This window comes from Sciurus carolinensis, chromosome 5 (genome assembly GCF_902686445.1).
Source record: "Sciurus carolinensis chromosome 5, mSciCar1.2, whole genome shotgun sequence".
Lineage (NCBI taxonomy): Eukaryota > Metazoa > Chordata > Mammalia > Rodentia > Sciuridae > Sciurus > Sciurus carolinensis.
Window position 1 is genome coordinate 117,092,159 of NC_062217.1, and position 18,698 is coordinate 117,110,856.

An 18,698-nucleotide genomic window follows, 5' to 3' on the forward strand; every position below is an offset into this window, starting at 1 on the left:
TCTGTATGATTAATTGTTTTTGACAAAGCTAGCAAAGCGATTCTATAGGGAACAAATAATTGGTTCAGTAAATGATGCTACAATTGCTGTACATTCTTGTGAAAAAAATCAAGGAAGATTTCATTATTTCACACAAGACACATAAATTGACTCAAAATAAGCCAGACATGTATTTCAGTTATCTTTCTCTCTTTCATTAAATGTGTTAACTCTAAACAGTTCTGGAGGAACATGTAGGAACAATTTGGTTTGAGCAAAAATTTTTAGTACATAAAAACTATGAACAAAATGATAAATTAATCATCAAATTAAAAGTGTTTTTCTTCAAATGGCATATCTAAGAAAATATAAAGGAAAAAGGGGGGCCAAATGTCTGCATATCATATCAAGAATTTGTATCCATAGTAAATATGCAAGTCCTAAAACCTCATTACTTAGAAGCAAATCTAGTTAAATAAATTGGTAAAGAATTTAAAGAAAATTTAACAAATGAAATATATGGAAGATCCAAAGTCATTAATAAGAGCCCAGGATTTTAGAGAAACATGAATTAAAATCCCAAGTATATGCTACCACAGGTCAATTAGAATTTCTAAATGTAAAAACAAATAAAAAAATGAAAGTCTATTTCATAAGTGTTAATGATGATTTGGGTCAATTGAAAGTCTCATACATTTCCAGTAGGAATGAAAAATGGCAGTTACTTTGTAGAACATCTTTTTTACCATAAAACCAGAAATTTCAGTAAATGGAATGAATTAGGGAATATGATGCTAAGTGAAATAATCCAGACTCAGAAAGTCAAGTGTTGAGGATTTTCTCTTATATTCAGAAACTAGAAAGAAAAAAAGAATTTTTTAAAAAGTGGAGAATATCAGGAAAATAGAAGGGTTATTGGTAGAGTAAATGTAGGGGATAAAGCGGAGGGAAGAGGGGAGGAAAAAGAAAAACAGTGGAATAGAGAAAGTGGATCAGAGAGGGAGAAAGGGAGGAAAAGGAAATGGAGCAAATGAGGTTATGTGCATACATGAATCTGTCACAATGAACCCCACTCTGTATAATTATAATGCACTAATAAACATCAAAAACCCAGATATCCCAATACTTACTGTATACACAAGAGAAATTAAAACTTATGGTCACACAAGATATTGTACATAAATGCTCAGTTACATTTATAAGAGTTAAAATATGGTATATACCCAATTGTACATCAACTAATAAATAAATAAATTGTGGTCTATCCTTAAAATGGGCTATTAAGAAACAATGACACAGGAATTGATATTAAAATCATTATGCTGAATGAAGAAAATACAGAGGCAAATCACTGCTTACATAAATATTTAGACTATTTACCTATATTTATGTCTGTATTTTTATCTAGCTTTATCATCTCTACTCTTTATCTTTACATATCTGATATTTCCTCAGTTCTAGATTCCACATCTTAATATATATGAATTGATTATATCTTTAATCCATGACTATAATTTCATATAATTTTCTACTTTTATTTGTCCATGAGCTAAAAAAAATACTATAAACCCAATGACATCTTAGATTTAATTAAATACTATATAACAATAAAATGTATCTTTTAAAAAAATGAACCATGCATGCCTAAATCTGTGAATGGAATGGTGGGGGGGCAGTACACAGAGAAAAGTCAAAGACATGATTTCTGACATCACTTTTCTTGAAGTCTGTGGGTCATAATGCATCAAAAGTTATTCAAAAGATGTCCTTGGAAATATAACCTGCCAGTCTAACCCTTATATAGGACAGTTGTGAGTCCTGGATTTTATTCATCAAATAGTAGTATTTTTAGTTCCCACAATCCCTCCAAGTCACTTCTATCTGGACATTTATTCCCCTAGCTTTGGTTGAAAACATTTAGTCCCCATTACACTCTCAAAACACTTAAATAATTTTTTGCAACTAAAGTTTTGGGTCATCCTCTGCCTTCACAGAGTAGATAATTGGACAATTTTACGAGATATTATTCAAAAGGTGTACATCAGACACTGACCTACTATAACCCAAACCTACTTGAAAAAAACATGAATTAAATTCTTGCTTAGATTAAGTTCTTTATGCAAATTTACCCTAGGCTTGGGGTTTTCTGATATAACAAATAAGAATAAAGCATACCTGGTTAAATTTGAATTGACCAGAAACAATGGGTTATTTTTGGATTAAGTATGCTGTATGCGATATTTGGGGAATATTCAAACTAAAAAATCATTTGTTATTTATGTGAAGTTCAATATTGGAGTCCCATACCTAAGCTTGTGATGGAGGCAGAATTTCATCCCTTAATGATGTGAGTGGTGAAATGCATTACCTGATAACCAGATACAAAGAACTCATTTGTAAGACACTTTCTTTGTATAGTTGAATTCTACCTATAATTTATTAGAAATCTCTTGGGTTTATGGAAACTACTGGGATAGTATCTCCTTTGGAGGCTTAGTATTATCCCAGAAGCATCCTTCAATGAGGGAAGATGCTCTCAATACTTAGTCTCCCTCAGCACTCAGTTTGAATTATTCTGTGATGTGCTTGACATATTCCCCAGGGTTCTTCAGGGAGATTGCACTTCTGTTGTCCACAGTAGTGTGTGGCTTGATACCAGATCTTTTATTGTCTTTCATCTGCTTCATCTCTTTATTCACTCCACTACTAATGTCTCTTGAGAGCAATTCCTAAATATTCTGCTTACACTTCAATCTTTATCTCAAAGCCTGCTTGAGACAGCAAAACCTAGATTTTATATTTGATTTTGCATATGACATTTTTAAACAGAGAATAGTTTTTTAATATTTTATGTAGCTTAATTTGCAAATCGTGTCCCCAAGATGTGCTTTCCCATTCGAAGTTTCCAAATCAATTCAAGCATGTTTAATCAATATTTTATATTTTCAATTCGACACTAAAATATTCACTTTTTCTGTAATAATTACTCTTTATGCTTTTAACAATTAAATGAGGATATCATTACAAGTAGCTAACTTATTTTCCCCAACTACGTACTAAATAAATCAACTTTGATAATGTCAACTTTTTCTTTTTTTTTTAAATTTTTTTCTTGATTGTCAATAGACCTGTATTTTATTTATATGCAGTGCTGAGACTCTAACCCAGTGCCTCACACATGCTGAGTAAGTGCTCTACCACTGAGCTATGATCCCAGTCTTCAACTTTTTCTTAAAAGAAACCTGGATGTCAATTTTCTTCTAATTTTAAACTTTCTATTATATTATATTGTCTATGTATCATTATACAACTACCTTTTTATTTTATGTATTGTAGAATAAGTGTGAATTAAATATACCTTAGAGAAATTATACTTTCACATAATTATCTTTTCTCTCAGAATTTTCCTGATTATATTTTAGAAACAGTAACATAATTTCATATATTTAATGGATTACATAAAAATACAGAAATCGCCTGCATGTCTTCTTCTGTAAAGTGTCTGTCCAGTTCCTTGGCCCATTTATTGATTGTTTTTTTGTTTTTGGTGTAAAGTTTTATAAGTTCTTTATAAATTTTGGAGATAAGTGCTTTATCTGAAGTGCCTGTGGAAGATTTTCTCCCACTCTCTAGGCTCTCTCTTCACGTTCTTGATTGTATCTTTTGGTGAGAAAAAGCTTTTTAATTTGAGTCCATCCCATTTATTAATTCTTGCTTTGATTTCTTGTGCTTTGGAAGACTTGTTGAGGAAGTCTGATCCTAAGCCAACATGATGAAGATTAGGGCCTACTTTGTCTCTGGTCTAATTCTATGTCCTTGATACATTTTGAGTTGAGTTTTGTGCAGGGTGAGAGACAGAGGTTTAATTTCATTTTACTGCATATGGATTTCCAGTTTTGCCAGCACCATTTGTTGAACAGGCTATCTTTTCTCCATTGCATGTTTTTGGCTTCTTTGTCTAGTATGAGGTGACTGTATTCATATGGCTTTGTCTCTGTGTCTTCTATTCTGTACCACTGGTCTGCCTGTCCATTTTCTCATAAACAAACAATGATTAGGAAATATCCCAGAAATAAATAAAGATTTTCAAGTGCAATAAAATCTCCAATTAAGTATACTAAATTTTGCCCAATTTTTGTTTGTTTGTTTTTAGTACTCCTTTAAGTTATTTAAAAATTGAATCATTTCTTGTTTTTCTTTGACCTCATTTGGTATGCTTTTGCTCATATATTTTTCAAAATCTATGTGGTTTTTTTAGGTACATTTCTTGCATTATAATGTTTTCCTTACCCAATCTGACCATATTTCCTTTTCTTTTTTAAAATGAGGTATATTTGTCATCTTGCTTAAATTAACTTTAATTAACATTACAGGTAATATACATGCCAATATTATGTTCAGATTTTATACTACTAAAATTGTATTAGATCTCTTGGTCTTTAATATTAAGTGACTAATATATATTCTCATCAACAGTGTACAAGTTTCCCTGTTATCTACACCCTTGCCAATACTTGTTGCTTTCTGTCTTTTTAGTAGTAGCCATTCCAACAACTATGATGTGATATCTCACTGTAGTTTCAATATTTATTTCCTTGATAATAAATCATAATGAGAATTTTTCACATATCTTTTGACTATTTGTACATCTTCATTTGGGAAATTTCTATTCAGTTTCTTTTCCCCTTTTTAATCAAGATATGTCAAATGTATACCCACACTGGCATGTTCATTGCAGCAATATATTCATGGTAGCTGAAATGTGGAAACACTCTAAGTATCCACCAACAAGTAAGTGAGTGGGTAAAGAAAATATGGCATATATATAAACAACAGAATTCTCTGATTCGTGACAATGTGAATGAACCTGGAGAACATGAAGTGAAATAAGCCAGGCCATGAGATCTCACTTACATGAGGAATCTGAAAAATGTCAAACTCAGGGGTAGAATGGGGGTTACCAGAGACTCGGGAAAGCAAAGAGGGGATGTTGGTGAAAGGTTTTCCTTAGACTGGAGCACTAAGTTTCAGAAATTCATGACACTGCATGTGATTGTAGCTAGTATTATTCTATATTTCAAAATTTCTGAAAAAAAGAAAAAGTAGACCTTTAGTGTTGGCACCAGATAAAAAAGGGATGTAAGATGATAAATATGTAAATTAGCTTGATTTAATTATTGCACATGGGTCCATGCACCAAAGCATCACAGTGTACCACCAAAATATGTGCAATAGCTGTCAATTAAGAAAGCTAGTCTTTAATTTACATATTTAAGTATATTAACATCTTTAACACCTTTATTACTTTGAATTATCAACTTTAAATAATATCTACATTATCCCTTAAAATACAAAATGAGGAATTTAACACACTTTACCTACCATCTACTTTTCCCTTCTTTCACCCATCTTTTTGTTATAAAATGTTTTATTTGCCTTTTGATTTTCAATTATAAGTTGTGATATTTCTAGATCATATTTTCTTCCTCTGAAGACATTGCAGAAATGATCTTACTATCTTCTAGAAAAAAAGGTCATACAGAAACTTTTGGATGGACTAATATTTACCTGACAAAAAAATTCTTCCTTTTTTTTTTCTGTTCTCCAGGATTTTAACTGGTTTAGGTCTTTTTGTTAATAATTCTTCATTATCAATATATACCTGCAAATTTTCAATTTTCTGATTCATTATTTTTTGGAAACTTTTAAACTAAATTGTGTTCTTTATTGCAATTTTCCCATTCTCTTTATCAGAAACACTGATACATGATACTCAAACATCACACTTAACAGCTGTCCTTTTCTCCATAAATCTTTCTGACAATAGAATTCCCAAAACATTTTTCTCATTTTATAAAACCCACTTTCCTACCTCTGTCATTGTTTTTAGCATTATTTAGCATCTTTAGGCTGATTTCAGTTTGGAAGTTTCCTGTAATAATTCATCTTCTTCTGTAACTTCCTTCACTGAACACTGCCAGTTCTTACCAATACTCTTTGAGCTCAGTAGTTCCACTTACGTCTCCCCACATCTAGATTTTGTATTGATTGCATTTAGCATGACAAGAAATTTAGGAATATAGATGGTATTTTTTCATTATCTAAAGTTAGTGTTTGGGGAAGAAAGTATCTTTTATTCCCTTAATCTAATAGGTTTTCCATTGATTATCATGTTTTCCATGTAGATCACCATTTAAACATAATGAAAAATTTGGCATACTTTTTACATAGTGTGTCTAAAATGCATTAAATAATTAATAATTTATCTTAAAAGTCATTAAAATAATTCATATTTTAACTTAAATTTTTGATGAATTTTCCTGGTATTCTTGGCAACTGGTCTATCAGTTTGTTTATACATCGAAGATTCTATATTACTAATCCAATTGAATTTTCAATTTGTTTATGTTTATTCTTGTCTAGAAAATATATCTTCCCCACAAAGAGTCCAGTGTATATTTAAATGTGTTCAATCATTGTAATGAGAGCTGCACCATCAATAATTCATGCTTTGTAAAGAATTAGTATAATAGGATTCTGACATTTACTGTCCAAGTCTATTGTGCTTGGAAATGCCTTGCATTGCATTGTGAATCAGGATGCAATGATTTCATTCTTAAGAGAAAAAATAAATAAAGCTTTCAGTTTTTAAACTTTAGACACATAAATGGATATTCGGAGAGCTTTTGAGAATATGACATAGCAATGTTTCTTTCTAGGGAGTATTTTTAGAGTCTTCACAAATTAACATGCTGTATCTGACTTAGGGTGTTTCCATTTGTATTGTGGAAGGATCCAATATTTCACTTGGTATGATATAAGATGGTTCTATTTTTCTATAAAAGTAACTACATTATCAGGCTGTTAAAACATCCTGTGGCAGTGGTAATTTAGTTTTTTGAATAAAGTGAATGTAGTTCAATCAATAATTTTTTTCCTTAATGAGTTTTGAGTTTCTATTTGCTTTTTATTTATATTTCTCAATGTCTTTATGTTGTGTATTGAATAACATATTCCTGACTAGTATGTGTTATAAATGTCTTGTTTTTCCAATAAATTAGTTTATCAAGAAAAAAATTGTTATAAATTAGCTGAGACTGAAGTTCTACTCTATATTTCTAGAAATAATAATTCAAACTATGACACTTTGAATCTTGCAACTTTAAAGCAAGAAAAAATCTAGCATGTATTCTCTTCAAATTTCCTCTTTAGAAATGTTTGTATTAAATGCCTGAATTTTATGGTAAGGAGTAATTTTATATTTTGTGAATTGAAATAGAGTAGTCAAATACTTACCAGAATTTTGTCTACTTTAGGAATGCACGATGTTTACCTGATGGAACTGCTGCAGCTCACTCAAGGCAGTGCATCAGCCCACTGTGGGAAGAATATTTCTTATACTGTTTCCACACTAGAAGTTTTTGATAACTTTAAATAATTTTTTTCTAGGTAGTTACTAGAGAAAATTCTTTTACAGATCAGAAGATGCTTTTGGTTTTACAATAATATAGTAAAGTTACTGGAATACAATTATAAGAATATAAATTGGATAATATTTACTTGAACTGGATTTCCATATATGTGGAGGTTTTGTTGAGAAGAAATGCTACTTTTCTAATTAGACATGTCATTAGAATTTTCTCCTACAATTAAGGAGTAGATTCCCCAAAAGTTAATTTAAGAGTTCAACCCTTATCAAGGTCAATCAATGTCATTGATTATTTAGACATCATTTCTTTTAGATTCTATTCAACAAAGGTTTCTAAAATCTTGAGGTTTCATAAAACCCCTAAGAATATTTCAATGCACATTTTATTTTTCAACTGATCCATAGTGAGGGTTATTCACCTAAATGTTTAGGGGGTATTCTTTTGTTTAAAATGTACTTTAAAACATACTTTAACTAAATAGCAAGATATAAAATTGGCATTCCCTATATATTCAACTAGCAAAAATATTATACAAGCTAGACAAACAAAGCAACAATTTTAATTGATTTTGTTGTTATGTTTGGCAGAGGAAGAAAATATAGCTGGCAGTAAAACATGATATCATTAATTTTAGACTTTTCAGAACATGTGGTATTTATCTCTGAAGAATAGCTACAGATATATCAAGTTGTGTTTGTACAAATATGGAATAGTTTACAGGCAATTATGATGAAGGAATTCTGGCCAAGTTGTTTAATAGTGTGCTCTGCATTTTATTTTTACTTATCATCCTCCAAATCCAATACTAAGTGACCAACAATTGTTAGGATCATTGATATTGCACTAATGATTTGGGGCTTCTGGGTTGGTTTGACAAACCTAATTAAACTGATCTTCTAGAAATGATGTGTAATTTGATATCTGCCCATTATACCCCCATTTAGTACCAAGCTCAAATAAAGATGCTTCATGAATACAATTTTTCAGTTAAATAAAAAAATAACAGTATAAGTAATATTTTAAATACCCAGGGAACTCTTTCAATATTGAAAGCAGGCTAAGAAATATTCCAATTCACTTTTAAAAATTCCCTTTGGGTTTATGGGGCTAGGATTTTTGGAATGCTTCACAATTTCTATCAATGTTAATTTATTATTTTATTTGCTTAGAGAATTGTATTGTGTACATCCCTGAACACTATCTGCCAACTAGACAGTGCTCTTTCTAAACTATATGGAACAAGCAAATATTTCCTCTGGAAATTTTGAAGTTCTGTGTTTTAATTCAGTGTAAATATTAATCTCATAGCACAAACACTTTAAAAGGTCAAGATTTGTAAGCTTACAATGATACATTTATTCGATTTCATTATATATTGCAATATAATTTAATTTTTCTTCACAGACTTACCAAAGAATAATGATGATGGAAAAGGACCTGCTCCTGGAAATGAATGCATAATATGGACAAATATAGAGTGATGATGAGCTTAATGACTTTATAAATGTGAAGGATACTGAAAAGAATATGATTTTGAAGACTTATTTCTGTCACAGATAAAGACTGTGAAATAAAACAGACAAAAGTCTGAAAAATAAAATAGTTCTTTTTTTTTCCAGTCAGATATATGTAAAGACATTTTCATTGTAATCAGATTCATATTTGTTTCATTTCTTAGCTTTGGTTTCCAGCTCTTCTTTACTCTCTAAACATAAAATCACTAATAATAAAATGAATTAGATGAGGCTGAATTTGAAGCAGTAATGGAATTTTCAATCGTAACAGTCTTGATTGTCACTTTTAACTTATGAAAGAGTTCATACTGAAAATATTTTTGGAAGGAACATTATGTCCCCTCTCACTTGCAAAACAACATTGATAAGTTGACATTAGTTCACAGGTGTTAGATGATTAGAAAAGTGCCTTATTCAAATGTTTTTCAATTTTCTTCTAATCCAAACTCCAGAAAGTAAATGAATATATTTTAAATCACTGAGGCCAAATCAATGGAGTCACCTGATTTTGAAATTTTAACCCTTAAAACTTGTGAACTAAAGTCTTTTCTTTATAAAACTAACCTCAGGTGATTCACTACAGTAACAAACAATGGACAAACAGCAAAAAAAAAAAAAAAAAACGGTATATAAAACATAGGATACAAAGCATATATACAACATGGACAAAGCATTAATATGAGCAAACTGCTATTTTGAGTGGAAAATTATATTGTGTTTGATGTATAGAATTTATAAAACAGAATTCTGGCTGAAGAGGTAGACACTGCAAGCATAAAGGTGAAGAACTTGAAGTTTATTCTGTAGGCTGTAGTAGTTTTAAAGAGGTTCATTCAACTATCAAATACTTTTTGTTTTGTTTTTGTTTTTGTTTTTGTTTTTGCTACCAGAAATTGAATCCAGGAGCACTTAACCACTGAACCACATCCACAGTCTCCTTTCTTTTCCGTATCTTATTTTGAGAGTCTCACCAAGTTGCTTAGGGCCTCACTAAATTGCTGAGGCTGACTTTGAACTTTTGATCTTTCTGCCTCAGCCTCCCTTGCTGCTGGGCTTACAGTTGTGCACCACTGTGCCCAGTTTCAAACACATTTTAACCAGAACAATTTTAAAAAATTTTAAATGAATAATTATTCATTGCATGTTTCTACACCCTATAGGGTTCAACACAGTAATTTATTTGTTCATGACACCTTTATCTTTTTCACATGCTAATTATTTTTTCTTCAAAAATAGAGAAAGGAAAACAATATCTTGATATTTGATAGGCTTACTAAAATGACTACAGCTACATGAATTTTAAAAATAATTTCTGTAACATTTAACAAACAAATTAAGGAAGAGACAAGGGAAAACTATCCAGAAAAAGATAAAATTATCATACATGTGATTACTGGAATTTTATTCAAGGAAAGCAAAAATGGTCCTCATAGTAACACTCACTCAATGGGACTCACCCCATGAATAGATTATGAAATAAAACCATATAAACATCTGTGAAAACTGAATTTTTTCCTTCTGGGGTGAGGAAGAAATAAGGAGTCCTATTCCCTGATCCTATTCAACATAGTAATGGCAGTCTATGTCCAATAATTTAAAACACAGAAACAAAGGGGAAAAAAAATTGTATTTAGAGACTCCATATTTGTTTACATAGAAAAGACAACGGTCCACACAAAAACTAATAAGCGCATTTAGAATGTTTGCAGGGATCAAAGTTAAAATACAAAAATGATTTTTTTTCTTTATGGTACAGGGACTGAACCCAGGGTCACTCAACCACTAAGCCACATCCCCAGTCCTATTTTGTATTATTTGGAGACAGGGTCTCACTGAGTTGCTTAGTGCCTTGCCATTGCTGAGGCTGGCTTTGAACTCATGACCCTCCTGTCTCAGCCTCCCAAGCCTCTGGGATTACAGGTGAACAACACCGCACCCAGCCAAAAAATAATTATTAATGAACATTTAGAAACTGAAAAAAACAAATGGCAAAACAATGACAAAACAAGTATCGAAAATATTAGTAACAGAAAACCTGAGAAATCAATTTATAGGTCTAACAATATATGTGGATTATTTTTATGCTTAAAATTATAACATTGTAATAAAAGACACTGAAGAAAAGCTGATGGAATAACGTGCCATGATCATGAATTGGAGGGCTAATATTGTTAAGATATCAACTCTCCCAAAATTGATTTATAGAATAAACGAAATTCATATAAAAATATTTCCAGGGTTTTTTCTTTTTTTCTGTAGAAATCAACACAGTGATTCTAAATTGGAAGGCACAGGTATTTTAAAAGATAAAAACAAGTTTTTTTAAAAAAAAGAAAGTTGAAGAGCTCTCACTAACTAATTTAAGTCTTACTAAAAAGATGTAATAATCAGGACTGTGTGGTAGTTGCAAAGAAATAAACACATAAATCATAGAACATAATACAAAACCAGAAACATACCCATGCATACATAGTCAATTGATTTTCAATGAGAATTCAAGGCATTCAATGATGCTGAAACAGTTGTAAGTCCACATGCAAAAAAAAAAAATACCCTCAAATCATACAGCACACCATATATAAAAATTAAATCAAAACATCTTATATTTTTATATATTTAGTGGCATAATATTATTTCTTACTTCTCATCTGATCACCTTTTCCACAAGCAGGGAGAGTTTCTTTTTTCTTTTAAATCAGTTATTAAAAAATTAAAACTTGTGTATGTCTTGATTTTTGGTGTGAGTTACATAACTGCATATATTTACTATAAATGAGAATGGCACACTAAAAAGGATTGATTTTAATTTTAAAAAGCTAATTTTTAATCTTAAAAGTTCTTTTTATGCTAAGAATCAGAAAGGTATTAAAATGAAAGAAAAAGAGATAAAAGTTGCCAATACCAAGGTAACCGAGATGTTATGGTTACACGGTAAATATGTTAAAGGAACTATTATAAAAATCACTAAGCAAACAACTATGAATATGCTTTAAAAAAAAGTAGAATCCTAGCCAAAAAAAAAAGAAGAACCAAATAGAAGTTTTAGAACTGAAAAATAAAATAGCTGCAATAAATGTTCATTGGGTGGGCTTAAAAGCATAATGAAGTAATAAAGAAAAATATCTGTGAAGTGGAATATAGGACAATAAAAATTTCAGTCTCAAAGGAGTGAAAATAGACTTATAAAACTAAAACTAAATAACAAAGGAAAAATATATCCTCAAGAACTGGTGAGGCTGTAATGAAAATTTAACTTTTGTGTCACTGGAGTTTTTCAAAGAGATGGGAAGAGGACAGAGCTGAGGGAATAGTAGAAGAAATAATGGTATCAAAGTTTCTCACATTTAGTAAGAAGCAATACAACTACAGTATCATGAAGAAGAGAGAACTCCAAACAGAATAAATCCAACAAAATCAATGCCAAGATATATCATACATAATTAAACTTCTGAAAACTAAAGGAAAAAAAAAACATATTTCAAGCAGCCAGACAAAACAACATCTTACCTGTTGGAGATAATCAATTTGAAGATTAGAGAATTTCTCATCAGAAACCACGCAGATCAGAAAGAAATGGTATAGCTCTTGAGAACTGAGAGCAAAAAAGCATGAGTTTGAGACAAAACTCAAATACCAAAAAATGAGGAATGCTTAGTAAATCTTACTGATTTTTTTTCATGAGGCTATAACAAGCATTTTTAGACTCTTTTTAATTTACACAGAATTTCCACAGTGTAAAAATCAGTTTTTCTAAGACTTTTAGGAATTCATTGTTCCTCTTTTACCTGACATTCTAGAGGTGCATAATCATTATGATTTAGTTCAGCTTTTATTTTTATCATGTGATTGTTAGACTGTGTGTATGTGGCAGTGGCACTATTGGTACTTGGAGCAGGTGATTAATGAGTTGTAGAGAGATGGCTTATAGAACTGATGGTAAACTGAACTTTAAGTATCACCTTCCACACAGACAGCCTTTCACTATACATGAAGGCCAGTGGTGTGGTCAAATTTAGAGAATTTATAACCTATGCAGGTTGTTGTCATTGTGACCTCCACACAGCATTGAAAAAGAATTTCTTCAAAGCCTTTCTTTTCATCTGGTCCATTTTCATTGCATGTCTGTCAACTGTAGATTCGTGTTCAGGTGGTTTTTTTTGTTTGTTTGTTTTTTTGTTTTTTTCCTTTTAATGGAATGTAAGCCAACTATGTACTGACCGATAGAAACATACTTGCTTTCCTCAAGAGAAAATTGAATATCCATGTTTCTGTAGTCATTTCACAATTGTTGAGATGTGGAAAGCAACTCAAATGTCATCATAGATAAATGCATAAAGAAAATGTCTTATATACATAAACTGAATATTATGCATTCTTAAATAAAAGGAAGTTCTGTCACATGTACAACATGAATGTACCTAGGAGATATTATGCTAAATAAAGTCAGCCAGTAACAAAATGAAGTATATTGCATTATTTCACTCATGAGATGTGTAAAGTCGTCAAAAATAATAGAAACGGTCTGCATTGGTACATTACTGAATAGAGGTTATACAGCTTTAGTTCTGTAAGATAAAAAATTTCTACAAGTCTGTTACACATCAATGGGAATATGATTTACTGAATTGTTCACTTAAAGTTGGTTAAGATAATGAGTTTAATGTTAGGTAGTTTTTTTACCACAGTAAAAATGCTTACCTTCTGTAAGAATAGTGATTCTATGGTTAATGACCTCAAATGGATTAAATTGTGACTTCCAGATTTATTGTACTATTAAATGACAAACAAAATTGGTATTCTTACTTCCTTACATGTATAGTTTACTTTGTCCTTAGCCTCAGTTTTGGTTTATATTTACCATAAGAATGAAAATGGAGGTTTGCATTTCTGAAACCACTTATCTGGCTCCTGGTCTAACTTATGAAATTTCTAATAATATTATTTAATGTTTGTATTAGAACAACTACAGAAAGATTGGGTTAATGCATTTCAGTATAATTTAAGTAAATACTTATGAGGTAATAGGTGCTATTTTTGTACACATTAAACAAATTATATCCTAACTGAAATAATTAAAGATTATTTAATAAAATCATGAGAAATAATAACATTGACTGGTTATAAAGAATTTAGCCTCTAGCACCATCACAAATTACTTTCTGCAATATGTGAATATATAAGTCCCCCAAATATAGACGTTGTCATTTAGAAAACAGCATAAAACGAAGTATGTGAAAATGAACCAAATGTTCTTTATACCAAAACGGCAGCATCAGTTAGCCGGAGGCAGTATCTGACTTTGAAGAAGATAATTTTAGAACACAGAAACATTTTAAAGAGTAATGTTTATGATTACTCTTAGTAATGAATTGATAAAGGAAAATTTTAAATATGCATGGCTGGACTAATAATAGATTTTGATATTGGTAAAAACAATATTTTGCATACATGATATCCTCTTTCCATCTTAGGTGTAAGTGCTTTCTCATTAGAAAATACTACTAAGCATGTATTTTCCTAGTACATAATATTCGGTTTCTATGTTAATGATATTTATATATTTTAAAAAGAAAAAGCCCTCACATTTGTAACTCTAGATGCTACAACTGTTAAGTGATAAATGCCCAAAATAAGTTTGTTAAGCCAGAAAACAATGGGGAGAACTTTGAAGCTTACATGAGGTGGTGCATCTGACTTCAGGAATACATGGAATCAGGAACTCAAATGATGATACTGAACAGGCCTTGTGCTCTGTCCTAGAGCTCTAAGAGTGTCACAGAACTCTTTGCTTAATTATGGTGGTGTTGCTGTAATCTCAGAAACTCCAGATCTAATATTAATCATCTTAGCAGAGAGAAACCAATGCTTATTTTATGTGGGTCATGTGTCATCTTCCACAAGATCAATTTCCACATCCAGATATATTGAATATTTTGATTGACTGGAATCTCATATACATGCTTTTTCTTAAAGGATTATAGTCTTTTTCTTTTCCTAAGAAGAAAAAAAAATAGAATTGTACTCACAAGACAGAAGATTGAATTCTGGATGAAGGGAAAAAATAGAAGATGGAAAGAACAACTAAAATATACCATAAATATACATAAACGCAAAAACACAAAAACCCATATCATACTGTGTGATTTCCAGGGAGGCATAAACATAAACCTATAGTTCTGAGATACAGAGAAGCCATTCAGAGTGACACAATAAGTAAATAATTCAGGAGGATATTGTCATTTTAGGTGTATCATAAAGACAAATAAGATTTCAATAGCCAGTTATGGAAAGATAATTGTAAATAGAAAAAAATCTGAGGAGAAGTGTTTATTGTCTAGCTTGTTTGTTTCCAAGTAAGACAGAAATGGGAATGACACATAAAGTGTATATAACTTTCAGCCACATATATTTGAAATTGATAACTTCTGTTTTTAGCTCTGAGGAAAAAATTACACTTTGCCATTTTAGGAAAAAAATGAGACTTAGCTAGGAATTCAAATTAGATTTAATATTTTTAAAAAATCAATAAATGCAATACCATATAAATCATCAAAAAGTACAGATAACAATGTAATTTCAAAAGAGTTATAAATAGTTGAGAGCTATTCCAAACTTGTTTGTGGTAAAATAACTCAGTAAACAAGGAATAGAAGGGAAGTTAACACAATAAAAGTCATAAACATTTTTCTAAATCTAAGAATAAATACATAGGTCAATAGCATAGAACAAATTATCCAGAAGCAGGTCAATGTATGTGTGGTTATTTACTTGTTGGCAAAGATAACAAGGTAAAAATTTAATAAATATACTAAAAAATTGGGATGTCCACAAAAATAATTGGAACAGTGACCCTCTCATACCACTTAAAATTTGGAATAGAATGCACACCTATATATGAGGCATGAAATTGCAAATTTATGGAAAAAAAACATTGTAGAACATCTGAGATAAAACATAAAAAGATCTGTATACAAGTTACAATTAAGAAAACATTTCCAAAATTTAAAACTTGTTCTTTCAAAGACATTGTTAAAAAATTAAAAACATAAGACAAAAATATGAAAAAAATTCAAAACTAATGTCCAGTGTAAAACTTGTATTGGCATATATAATCAATGTTAATAACTCAATAAAATGGAAAAAAAACTATCATAGAAAGAAGGGTGGGCTGATGTGGATGATGCTTCACCAAAAAAAGATATATTCATAGCAAATAAGCACGCAAATGCTTTAAAATTATGCAGCACATAGGATTTTTATGTTCATTACTAACAAGCAAACCCAATTTGATAGTACTGTACTTTCACTAGGTGGCAAAAAAAAAAAAGAATTATCTGATAATACCAAGAGTTGGCAAGAAAGGATAGTAAATGGAAAATTTATATATTGACAGAGTATAAAATACTGTGATCACTTTGGAAAAGTGTTAGAAATTTCTTACAAAGATACAACACTTTCCATTTGAAGACTTTCCATTTGAAGACTTTCGATTTGATTTTTTTTTTTTAATTTTTTTATTTTTTTTTTATTTTTTTTTTTTACGTTTACATAGGGTAATGATGTTTATTATATTTTTCCCCTCCCCCTCACCCCTCCCACCCCTCCCACCCCTCCCACCCCTCTTTTCCCTCTACACAGTCCTTCTTTCCTTCATTCTTACTGCTCTCCTTAGCCTAACTCTAAACCTAACCCTAAACCTAATGCTAGCCCGTCCCACCCCCCATTATATGTCCTCATCCGCTTATCAGCGAGATCATTCGTCCTTTAGTTTTTTGAGATAGTCTTATCTCACTTAGCATGATATTCTCCAATTTCGACCATTTGCCTACAAATGCCATAATTTTATCATTCTTCATTGCGGAGTAATATTCCATTGTATAAATATGCCACAGTTTCTTTATCCATTCATCAACTGAAGGGCATCTAGGTTGGTTCCACAATCTGGCTATGGTGAATTGAGCAGCAATGAACATTGATGTGGCTGTATCTCTGTAGTATGCTGATTTTAAGTCCTTTGGGTATAGGCCAAGGAGTGGGATAGCTGGGTCAAATGGTGTTTCCATTCCAAGCTTTCTGAGGAATCTCCACACTGCTTTCCAGAGTGGTTGCACTAATTTGCAACCCCACCAGCAATGTATGAGTGTTCCTTTTTCACCACATCCTCGCCAACACCTATTGTTGCTTGTATTCTTGATAATCGCCATTCTAATTGGGGTGAGATGAAATCTTAGGGTAGTTTTGATTTGCATTTCCCTTATTACTAGGGATGTTGAACATTTTTTCATATATCTGGTGATTACTTGTACATCTTCTTCTGTGAAGTGTCTGTTCATTTCCTTAGCCCATTTGTTGATTGGATTATTTGTATTCTTGGTGTAGAGTTTTTTGAGTTCTTTATAGATTCTGGAAATTAGCGCTCTATCTGAGGTATGGTTGGCAAAGATATTCTCCCACTCTGTAGGCTCTCTCTTCACATTTCTGATAGTTTCCTTTGCTGAGAGAAAGCTTTTTAGTTTGAATCTATCCCAGTTGTTTATTCTTGCTTTTATTTCTTGTGCTATGGGAGTCCTGTTAAGGAAATCTGATCCTGAGCCAACAAGTTGAAGATTTGGACCTACTTTTTCTTCTATAAGATGCAGGGTCTCTGGTCTGATTCCGAGGTCCTTGATCCATTTTGAGTTGAGTTTTGTGTAGGGTGAGAGATAGGGGTTTAGTTTCATTCTATTGCATATAGTTTTCCAGTTTTCCCAGCACCATTTGTTGAAGAGGCTATCTTTTCTCCATTGCATATTGTTGGAACCTTTGTCTAGTATGAGAAAATTGTATTTATTTGGGTTTGTGTCCATGTCCTCTATTCTGTACCATTGATCTACCTGTCTATTTTGGTACCAATACCATGCCGTTTTTGTTACTATTGCTTTGTAGTAGAGTTGAAGATCTGGTATTGCAATACCCCCTGCTTCGCTCTTGCTACTGAGGATTGCTTTAGCTATTCTAGGTTTTTTATTCTTCCAGATGAATTTCATAATTGCTTGCTCTATTTCTGCAAGGTACATCATTGGGATTTTAATTGGAATTGCATTGAATCTGTATAGAACTTTAGGTAGTATAGCCATTTTGACGATATTAATTCTGCCTATCCAGGAACATGGGAGATCTTTCCATCTTCTAAGGTTTTCTTGAATTTCTTTCTTTAGTGTTCTGTAGTTCTCATTGTAGAGGTCTTTCACCTCTTTTGTGAGATTGATTCCCAAGTATTTTATTTTTTCGATGCTATTGTGAATGGGGTAGTTTTCCTAATTTCTCTTTCTGAAGATTCATCACTTATGTATAAAAATGCATTGGATTTATGAGCATTGATCTTGTAACCTGCTACTTTACTGAATTCACTTTTGAGTTCTAAAAGTTTTCTGGTGGAATTTCCAGGTTCCTCTAAATATATAATCATGTCATCAGCGAACAGGGATAGTTTGAGTTCTTCTTTTCCTATTCGTATCCCTTTAATTTCTTTGGTTTGTCTGATTGCTCTGGCTAGAGTCTCAAGGACGATGTTGAATAGAAGCGGTGAAAGAGGGCATCCCTGCCTTGTTCCAGTTTTTAGGGGGAACGCTTTCAGTTTTTCACCATTTAGAATGATATTAGCCATGGGCTTAGCGTAGATGGCCTTTATAATGTTTAGGAATGTTCCCATTACTCCAATTTTTTCTAGTGTTTTGAGCATGAAGGGATGCTGTATTTTATCGAATGCTTTTTCTGCATCTATTGAAATAATCAT